This window comes from Mytilus trossulus, chromosome 6, assembly GCF_036588685.1.
Source record: "Mytilus trossulus isolate FHL-02 chromosome 6, PNRI_Mtr1.1.1.hap1, whole genome shotgun sequence".
Taxonomy (NCBI): domain Eukaryota; kingdom Metazoa; phylum Mollusca; class Bivalvia; order Mytilida; family Mytilidae; genus Mytilus; species Mytilus trossulus.
In genome coordinates this window covers 81,716,980-81,727,760 of record NC_086378.1, presented here as the reverse complement: position 1 = coordinate 81,727,760, position 10,781 = coordinate 81,716,980, and the positions used below count along the sequence as shown (strand labels likewise).

The window sequence follows — 10,781 nt, the reverse complement described above, 5'->3', positions numbered from 1 at the left end:
AGTACATGGTACCCAACACCTTCACTAAAATTAGTTTGGCTCATTTAATTTTCATAAAATTATGACAAAGTATTTACTTTGACCATTTGACAAAAGTATAAAAAATTCAGAAACTTTGAGCCAACCATTTTTTCAGAAAAATTACACTGGTTATATAGCATTTTGACGAAAACTAATTTTGATCATTGAGAAGCTTAATATATCATATGTTGGTTCGTGGCCTAGTAGTTAGGACCGAAGGCTACAGTGCTGAAGGTCCCAGGTTCGATCCTGACTCGGGGCGCTGGAAATTCAATACCATTAGTAGGGTGATTTTGACCCTCCCACACACATCTCTGGGACCTAGACCGGAGATTAAACTAGAATAGGTACTTTGGGGGCCTCGGTTGGTCAAAGTTGTCCCCGACTTTGACGTGGAGACCAATCTATAGATATCCCCTCGGTTTGTCTGTTCCCGCCGAGAAGCCCGGTGGTTTTCTTCGAGTTCTACGGTTTCCTACACCATAATAACTGACTTTCTTGTGTCTCCTAACAATCCCGCTGTGTTGGGTTGGGGATTGTCCTGTGGTGGGTTGTATATAAGTGACCGACACATCTCCATTAATCCTGATAGGGATTACATTGTACCCTCGGAGCAATCGGGTGCTCCGTTCACGGAGGGATCTTCGTACATACATTTACATACATACATACAATGGCCAAAGACCTCGGTTTCACTGTACGCAGCTGCAATAACGCTAGATTTTCACTCGCAGACAAAAGGTGTACATGAAAAGGATCTTGCACAACTAAGACTTGCAAATGCAAAAAAGCCTTGTGGAAGTAAATGTCACCCAAGCCTAGTAAGAATGTAACTAGCGATAAAAACTAACTATGACATCAATATTTAATTTTTACGTAGTTTTTGAATTATAAAAATTAACAATTAAATGTAACCATCATTGTTTTTTTAGATAAAATTTTTGTATTATTGAAACGTTTATAATGTAATTTGAAAAAAAATACCTATATGGTCCAAATACTCCGGCCCGTTAATAACCAAACGAGTATTTTACTCATATGGTCGGACTATATGAATATACGCATATGGTCATGACCATACACGTATGGTCCTAAACTCCTAATACATTGTACTAAATTAAATATGATCCGGAACATTACCAAATGAGTATAAATCTCATATGGTCCAACCCGGTACGCGTATGTCGGACTATAATAGCATTTGCATATATCATGAATATAGCTATGAACATACGTATGGTTCAAGTACTCAGTAATATGGTCCGGAAAATATTTTTTCATTATCTTCCATATATCCTGCGAAGCCCGAATCCCTGGCCCGAATACCCATCTAATTATACTTGAGTGTCAAGTTTTCATAAGTGGGAGCCCACTGACTGCCTAAGAGGGGGCCGGCTCCAGTCATGCTTCAATGATTCCCTATATAATCAACCATTTTTTTTCCCAGAAAAAGGGGGGGGGGGGGCGGGCCCCCTGAAAACCCTCTAAATCCGCCTCTGCTGGCATTTATAATTTCAGTTTCTTGTGTATAATTTGATGTTTAGTATGACGTCAGTTATCACTGAACTATTATATTTGTTTAGAGGCCAGCTGAAGGACGCCTCCGATTGCGGGAAATTCCCGCTGCATTGAAGACCTATTTGAGACCTTCTACTGTTGTCTGTAAGTGTTCTATGGTCTGGTTGTTGTCTCTTTGACACATTCCCCATTTCCATTCTCAATTTTATGTATGCTATATTGATGACGCACTGTTGACCTTTAACTTTCATTTTTGTGTCATGGTGTTGCTTTCTTAATGATTTTACCCAAATTTTGTAATGCTCTTATTATTTTGTATTAAAACGAAACATGATAGAAGAATGGTATGAGGGATATAGGGTGTTCAAAAATGGTGATATCGGATAAGATGTGGAACTTGAAAAATGGTGATATTGCAGTATATAGTGTGTAAAAAAGTAGGATCTAAGTAACAGAAGGGAACAAATGAGACAGGAGAAAAGTATAGAAAAAGGTGGGATTTGAGAACTTACACTCTTTGTGAAATTGTGCTAAAAACTCTGGTTTGGTATTAAAATAAGAAATATCATACCATAAGGAACATGTGTACTAAGTTTCAAGTTGATTGGACTTAACTTCATCAAAATCTACCTTAATCAAAAACTTTAACCTGAAGTGGGACAGGACAACGAACGGACGCACAGACCAGAGAACATAACGCCCTTCTACTATCGTAGGTTAAAATTAACATAAATCAGGAAATATATGTTTGAAGATAGGCAAAAAGTATCTTGTTGATATTCCAAGTGTCATGAACGATTCTGTGCTTTTTTTTTGCATTATTTATCAGGTTTACCAAAAGAAATGCAAAACCCCCACAAAACATTGGTGTTAAAATGAACAAACATTTGATTATGACACTCACTCGTCTTTTTATTTAGCAGTAGGTCAACTTTATTAAACAAGAGGCTCACAGGACACAGACAGGAGGCTCAAAAGACACAGACAGGAGGCTCACAAGACACAGACAGACAGACAGTTTGGGCATGTTGACTCAAATGTAGATTCTATTGATTTTTTTTTTGGCTTTAAAATTGTGCCTCCAGACAGACCTAAATGCTAGTGTGACAATTTGGGCATGTTGACTCATATGTAGATTCTATTGATTGATTTTTTTTTTGGCTTTTAAAATGTGCCTCCATATTCCTTTTAACAAAAATGCAAAATATGGATAAAACTCACCATTCATAGGAAATAACTTCTACATCGAGTTAGTTGACAATTACAGCCATCCAGACTGATTCTGACTGTTATCAACATAAGTGCTGTGGTACTTACTGTTTCTCTCTTTGTATCTATTATAGTTTAAAGTGTTTACAAAAACTTAAACCAGATGCTCCGCAGAGTGCAGCTTTATACGACCCCAGAGGTTGAACGCGGAAAAGTTGAGGCAAGTATGGACACAACATTCAAGCTTGATACAGCTCTGAATTTGGATTGTGATTAAAAAGTTGACACAGCAAAGGTTTCTGACACAGAATGAATGTGGACTAATGAACCTTCAATTTCTTTATTTATTTTGCTTTTGAGTAAAAAACCATGCTGTTGAATATAAATCCCCTCAAAAAAAATATTTGAAGAATTTTTGTTTGAATTTCTGAAATCTGAAATGAGAAAAAATTTACCCCTCACCATTTTTTTTCACCTTCCCCAATCCCTTTTTCCATAAGTAATCTCAATTCAAATTTCTGATTAAGTTGGCAACACTAACTACTCATTGAAATACATCATGAAGTATTAGAATATAAAATAACTTACAGTCATGGTTAAGATTACTATTAACAGTGACTTCTAAAAATAAAATCTTAAGACACTTATCACTTCCTTTAACATAATTTTCAAGCAGTGTAAGGGAGGTAATCAAGTTATCAAACATATATATAACAGTATTCTTTAAATTTTAATTGGAATTGGATTACCTCCCTTACACTGCTTTTAAATTGTCTAAATTGTCCTTTAACCAGAAAAACCCTTGTTTCCCCCTTTTTTGCCCCTAATTGCTTAAAGATTTCATTCATTACCCCTTATAACCACCCCTTTGTAGTATGGAAACTTGTGGTATAATTTCAGGGGGATTTTTACACTTTAACACAAGTTATTGACTAAAAACTACAAAAATGCATATTTGGGCCCCTTTTTTGGCCCCTCACTTAAACCCCCATGTAGCAAGAACCCCAAAACTCAATTCCAGCATTTCCTTTGTAGTAGGAAACCTTGTAGTATAATTTCAGAGAGATCCATACACTTAAACACAAGTTATTGTCTGTAAACTAAAAAAATGCTTCTTTTTGGCCCCCTATTGCTATATGTTCAGGGATATTAATCCCAAACTGACACCAAGCCTTCCCTTTATTATATGGAACCTTGTGGTACAATGTAAGAGAGATCCATACAGTAAAACATAAGTTATTGTCCTGAAACTTCAAAAATGCTTGTTTTTGGCCCCTTTTGGCCCTTAATTCCCCACAACCCTTAAAATAAATCCTACTTGATGTTATGAACATTGTGGTACAATTTCAGAGTAATTGAAATACTTATACACAACTTATTGTCCTGAAACCAGATAAATCTATATTTTGGGCCCCTTTGGGCCCCTAATTTCTAAACCGATGGGACCGTAACCCCCAAAATCAATCCCAACATTCCTTTTGTAGTTATAAACATTGTGTTAAAGTTTTATTGATTTCTATTTACTCATACAAAAGTTATTATCCGGAAACCATCCGTCTTCGGACGACGCTAAAGATTATGATGTGATACCAATATACGACCGCAAAAATTTTGCAGTTGTATAAAAAAAAGAACAGGCTCTAAAGAGCCTGTGTTGTACACCTTAGTCTATTATAGTTAAACAATTGACAAATATTGAAGACAAAAAATAGAATTTATGACAAAATTTATAAGCTTCTGTCCAAGTTTGGTACAAATCAAGAATAGTTTAAGAAATTTATAAAAAAAATTAAAACTTTAACCACGGATTGAATGTATTTGTTAACTGGCAGAAAAATAAGTAATTCTAATACTGATAAACAGGATTTTTTTTTGTACAAAATTTACTTCTTGATACATTCTTATGATTGTATCCAAGTTTCTATCCAAGTTTGGTAGAAATCCAAGATATATAAAAAAGAATATATACATTTCGAAACTTTAACCACAGAGTGAATGTGATGTTTGTTGGCAGAAAAACAAAGACCATTTATAAATAAAATGCTGATACACAGGATTTTTTTTAACGAAATTTACCTCTGGATACTATCTTATGATCTTAAACAAGCTTCCGACCAAGTTTGGTAGAAATCCAGGATAGTTTAAGAAAGTTGTTCAAATTTCAAAAACTTTAACAATAATGTGAATAATCATGGACCCCGCCGACAACAGAATGTAGGATCGATATGTCTCGCTTTTACAACAAAACTTAGAGGCTTGACAAAAAAATGCAAATACATGTATAAATAAATTTGGACCTATTTGATAAAAATTCAATATATAACTACGCAATAAGTACGGTAAGATTCAGTATACCAAGGAACTCCATAAAATAAATTTTTGCTAATAAAATAGATCTATGTTTAATATTGACCCTGTGGACCAATTTAAAGGTGAACAAGAATGTGTCTATAGTACAGAGATGCACCACTTGCACTATAATTTTTCATGTTCAATGGACCGTGAAATCAGGGTCAAACCTTTGCTTTGGCATTAAAATAAGAAAGATCATATCACAGGGAACATGTGTAATAAGTTTCAAGTTCGTTGTACTTCAACTACATCAAAAAGTACCTTGAACAAAAACTTCAACCTGAACTTCACACTATGATTTTCTATGTTCAGTGGAAAGTGAAATTGGGGTCAAAATTTTGATTTAGCATTGATTTAAAAAAATCATATCATGGGGAACATGTGTACTAAGTTTTAAGTTGATTAAAATTCCACTTCATCAAAAACTACCATGACCAAAAACTTTGACCAAAAGCAGGACAGACGGTCAAAGGAACACACAGACCAGAGAACATAATACCCATCTACTATCCTAGGTAGGGCATAAAAATCCAAAATCTAACAACATGATGAGATTCGGCATAATAATTTAAGTTTTTTTTCGGCACCTATTCAACCCTCAAAATTAAATCAATCCTAACATTCCTTTTTTGGTTTGGAACCTGTGGTACAATTTCATAAAGATCCATAGACTTTTGCTCAAGTTATTGTCCCCAAACATGAAAATCATATTCCTAAATGGTTTGGGCCATAGCCATGATAGCCCCCAAATTCAATCATAACCCTCCTTTTGAAGTTTTGAACAATTTTAGAGGAACATTCACTTATACACCAGTTACTGATATGAGTTACATGGCTGTGATATAAAAAATCCAATTAAGACAAATTTACTTAACAAAAATAAAATGCACCTACTGTACATGTACATGAAGCTGTAGCCTTTTGCTAATGATGTTTATTTCCAGCATGATTTTGCTAATCCACCAATCGTCTATGGCACTATGCTGTATTATGCATACCAGTGGATTGAGAAAAGTGCAGCAGATTTTAAATGCTGACTGTCACCATGCTCAAACCAGTGAATTTGCATTTCATTGATACACAAAACTTGAAGTCTCAATCTGTTGAAAAATTCAAATCATCATTATAAACAACTTAAATAAAATTTAAAAAAAATACTGTAGAAGATTCATTTTATACATACATGTACAACAACAACACTTTAAGAATGCTCCAGTTATTTATTGGGATCAACATGTTTTTAATGGCTAGACAACATTCATTAGCATGATTAGGATGAAACAAATAACTAACGTGACGGTACCCAAATTGCACCTATTTTGACAGTTTTTTCACCTACGTTTTTTTATGATCAAGAAAAAAATGTCCATACTGTGTTTATTTTGTAGCCCTATCCTTCTTTATTGTATTGGTACACCAATTTAATTTTGAATCCATATTGAGTCATAAAAAAATGGGTTTGAATCAACCTCCAAACTATCCATGATTCTGTAATGAGGAGTACCCAAATTGCTTCCATGCTTAAATTCACATCGTCAAAAGTCTAATAACCGAGCTTTTGTTTAATTTCTTCAAATATTTTAAACAATTGGATATTACTCCATGCTTACTCTTCATATTTTACGAAATGGATACTTATAATATATTGTATTTGCTAATTTTAAGAAGATGACGCTTTGATGACGTCGCATGATGACGTTTTCGTACATTTTGCTTTTTGAGTAAACAGTCCATCTGTTGATAAACACTGTGAACGTTTTGTGTATATCTAAATATGTTTACCTATGTTAAAAGACGTGCATAGTATCAAATCATAAAAATACAAAGTGATTAGTCTCTAGGAAATCTTGTAGGATTTCTGTTGCTATTTTATCTAAATAGGTGCAATTTGGGTACTCGGTGCAATTTGGGTACCCTTACGTTATAGCTATAGTCTGGGTGTTGATTTTTATTTGTAAACGTGTGGTTTTGCAATGTTGCATGTCCACCAATGTCCAGACATTGTGCAAGAAAATATTTAAGAATATACGATGCTACTGGACATTTCTGCATGGCGTTGGCCGCGTCAGTGAACACATTTTTCAAACTACATACCCCAAATTGATGTCATGATTGCGGCCAAGTGTGGATAAATTTGGCCTAGTGCTTTCAGAGGAGAAGATTTTTGTAAAATTTTACAGACTACGACGGATTATAAACCACGACAGACGCCAAGTGATGAGCCATTTGGGCCATGTAAGCTAAAAATGGCTACAGAAGGGGTCATAAACCTTACTGATTTAATGAAAATGATGAATGCCTTCTGTGTGTTGTATAAAATGTGAGTTCATATATTACATGTAGTGATGTTGCGGGTGTGTATTTTGAGGTGTAAAAAGCTCCACGTGGACATTAGTCATTAAAAAATTATCATATCGGATACACATACATGTATAAACTGATAAATCATTGTCATATGAAAATATATGAACAGCCGACTGATCTTTGAAATGTTATAGTTTATTCCCTGCATCTAAAAAGTATAGCTCAGACGATCGTCTAGTCTTCTTTTAAATTGTCTACATTTAGAATTCGCAGATAAATTACTTTCATGTTGTCAATCGCCGATCCAATCATGACAATTATTTGATTGCATTCAAAGGGAAATAACTGGAAATGGTATTACAATGTTCTAAAAGATAGCTAGCAGAACCGATCTTAAATTGCGACAAGTTTTAGCTTTCTAAAAAACTATAGACTGCTTCGCTCTACACTAATTTAAGGTTATATGTGTGCATGAATTAATGACAGTTGAATGGAACTAAAATGTACACAGTTCATTTTCTGGCATTTAATGTCTTATCCTGGACAAGAAAAGTCTGTAAATCTTTATCTCATTTAAGCCAAAAGCTGTTGCTGTATCTCAGTCGCATTAAATGCAACCAATCCGAAGCTATACGTGATAAGTTATTTATTCAAGATGGCGTGTATTTCGACTGAAACTGTTAGCTCCACACCGTGATGCAAAGCAACAATGCGCTTTAGCTATAAAAAATCCGAGATGGGGTGTAACACCAACATTTATTAGGCAGCAACCATTTGATTTTCTGGGGGGGGGGGGGGGGGGGGGGGGCTATGTTTTTTTTAGGAAAAAAAAGTTTGTTTCTAGTTTTTGGAGAAAAGCTGCCACTATATGTAATGCTAAAATTGAAAGAAAAAAATTGTTTTCAACTTGTCGCGAAAAAAATAGATTGTTTTTCGCCACAGGCGAAAAAAAAAGTTTGTACAGAAAAAAAAAATACATAGCCCCCCCCCCCCCCCCCCCCCCCCCCAGAAAATCAAATGGTTGCTGCCTTATAGAATACAAGTCATGGTTTCTAAATTCTAATTCACAGCCAACTACAAATTACAAATAAATCATATACTCCTTGATAGTATCAATTATTGCACAAACATTTATAAGTGCCGGGTTGTTGTCTCTTTGACACATTCCCAATATCCATTTGCAATTTTATAATGTAAGGGAATGGCCATTCAATTTTAAATGAATAAAGTGGGTATTTGGGTGCAACGTTTTTTTCTTTCAAAATATATTCTGATCCCTAATATGATGGCTACAAAAACGTTGAAACTAAACAGTAACAAAACATGATTGTTCCATTTCAGTGCAATTGTCAGAATGCAATTTAAGATCAGCAAACATAAATTACGTTCATCTAAAAATTATTTTCTCCTGTCAGAAAATACTGAAAACGGAGTCAGTTCGCAAAAACCTAACGATTAAGATTGCTCGTAAGTCATGAACAATTCAGTATACTTATGACGTTTTTTTTGTGAAACTGACTCCTGGGTTGTATAATTTTGTTGTGCTTTTCCATTACAGTCATTGGATATAAAAAGACAAATTGAACCAGACATAAGTGATGAACATTAAATAGAGAATCTTAGCAGACAACATAAAACCACTTCATATATTTCTGACAAATCTATTGGAAGAAAACTAAACAATTTTGAAGATAAAAACACTTGTCATCCAAAACATGGCAGTATCTGAAAGACCGACATTCATTAGCTGCCACATTGCAGTGTTAGTTGTTTGCGATTGATGCCTTTCCAATAAATAGAGATCCTTGGATATTTAAAGATGAGTTGAAACTTATACCTGTAATGGACAGTAAATAGAGAATCTCAGCAAACAGCATAATACCAAATCTTATGTTTTGACAAAATATTTGGATGAAAACAATAATAATTGGAGGATGAAAAAGTAATTTTCATCCAAAGTATGGCAGTTACTGAAAGATATAATTTAATCATAATGGAAAATGACAAAGTGAAATGTTTGACTTGCATTTTAACCTTCTTCACGTACTGCAACATTTGTGTTAGTTGTTCGTGATGACTGTCTTTCCAGCAAATGTTAAAACACATTATTTAATAAACTATCTATAACGTAATTTTTTTTTATGTTTTACTAACGTTGATTGCTGTTGTGAATTTTAAGTAAAATTTGTAATGTGCATGCATAATGATAAAATTGGTATTTAAATGAATATCTATTATGTTTAATTGATATCATAGGGTTTTTACCTAAATATCATTTTTGACAACATTAGTTTATAATATAAATCTAATGTTTAATAAAATCAACATTTACTTAATATACAATGTTTAATTACTACACATTCTATAACTTAATGTCCCACACTTGTGACATTATTTTTCTAACCAAGAAACTAAGATTGCATTCCTTTACAAGTTGTCTAATGTATAAATAATTACTTATTCTGGGGCAGAAACCCAATAACAGGTTGTCTGTTTTGTCTGAAAATTTCAGGGAAGATAGATCTTGACCTGATAAAAAATTTATCCCTGTCAGATTTGCTCTAAATGCTTTGGTTTCAGAGATATAAGCCAAAATCTACATTTCCCACTATGTACTATTTTTAGCCATGCCGGCCATCTTGGTTTGTTGGAAGGGTCACGCCACTCATTTTTAAAATCAGATAACCAAATGATGATTGTGGCCAAGTTTGGTTAAATTTGGCCTTATAGTTTCAGAGGAGAAGATTTTTTAAAAGAATACTAAAATTTTAGAAAAATGGTTAAAAATTGACTATAAAGGGCAATAACTCCTTAATGGGTCAACTGACAATTTTGGTCATGTTGACATATTTGTAGATCTTACATTGCTCAACATTATTGCTGTGTACAGTTTATCTCTATCTATAATAATATTCAAGATAATAACCAAAAACAGTACAATTTCCTTAAAATTACCAATTTAGGGCAGCAACCTAACAACGGGTTGTCCGATTCATCTTAAAAATTCAGGACAGATAGATCTTGACCTGATAAATATTTTTACCCCCTGTCAGATTTGCTCTAAATGCTTTGGTTTTTGAGTAATAAGCCAAAAACTGCATTTTACCCCTATGTTCTATTTTTAGCCATGGCGGCCATTTTGGTTGGTTAGCCGGGTCACCGGACGCATTTTTTAAACTAGATACCCCAATGATGATTGTGGACAAGTTTGGTTTAATTTAGCCCTGTAGTTTCAGAGGAGAAGATTTTTGTAGAAGTTACAACGACCGACGACAGACAACGGACGACGGACGCAAAGTGATGGGAAAAGCTCACTTGGCCCTTTGGGCCAGGTGAGCTAAAAAGTGTATTGGAGATGGGTCAAGAAAAATAAACAA

At 34.2% G+C, this 10,781-nt stretch overlaps 1 protein-coding gene across 2 annotated transcripts in view; it reads left to right on the top strand.

Annotated features, from left to right (window-relative positions):
- The window catches only part of LOC134722012 (sodium-dependent multivitamin transporter-like), a 118,692-nt gene that overhangs the window by 89,790 nt on the left and 18,121 nt on the right, over nt 1-10,781 (top strand). The window lies entirely within an intron of this gene.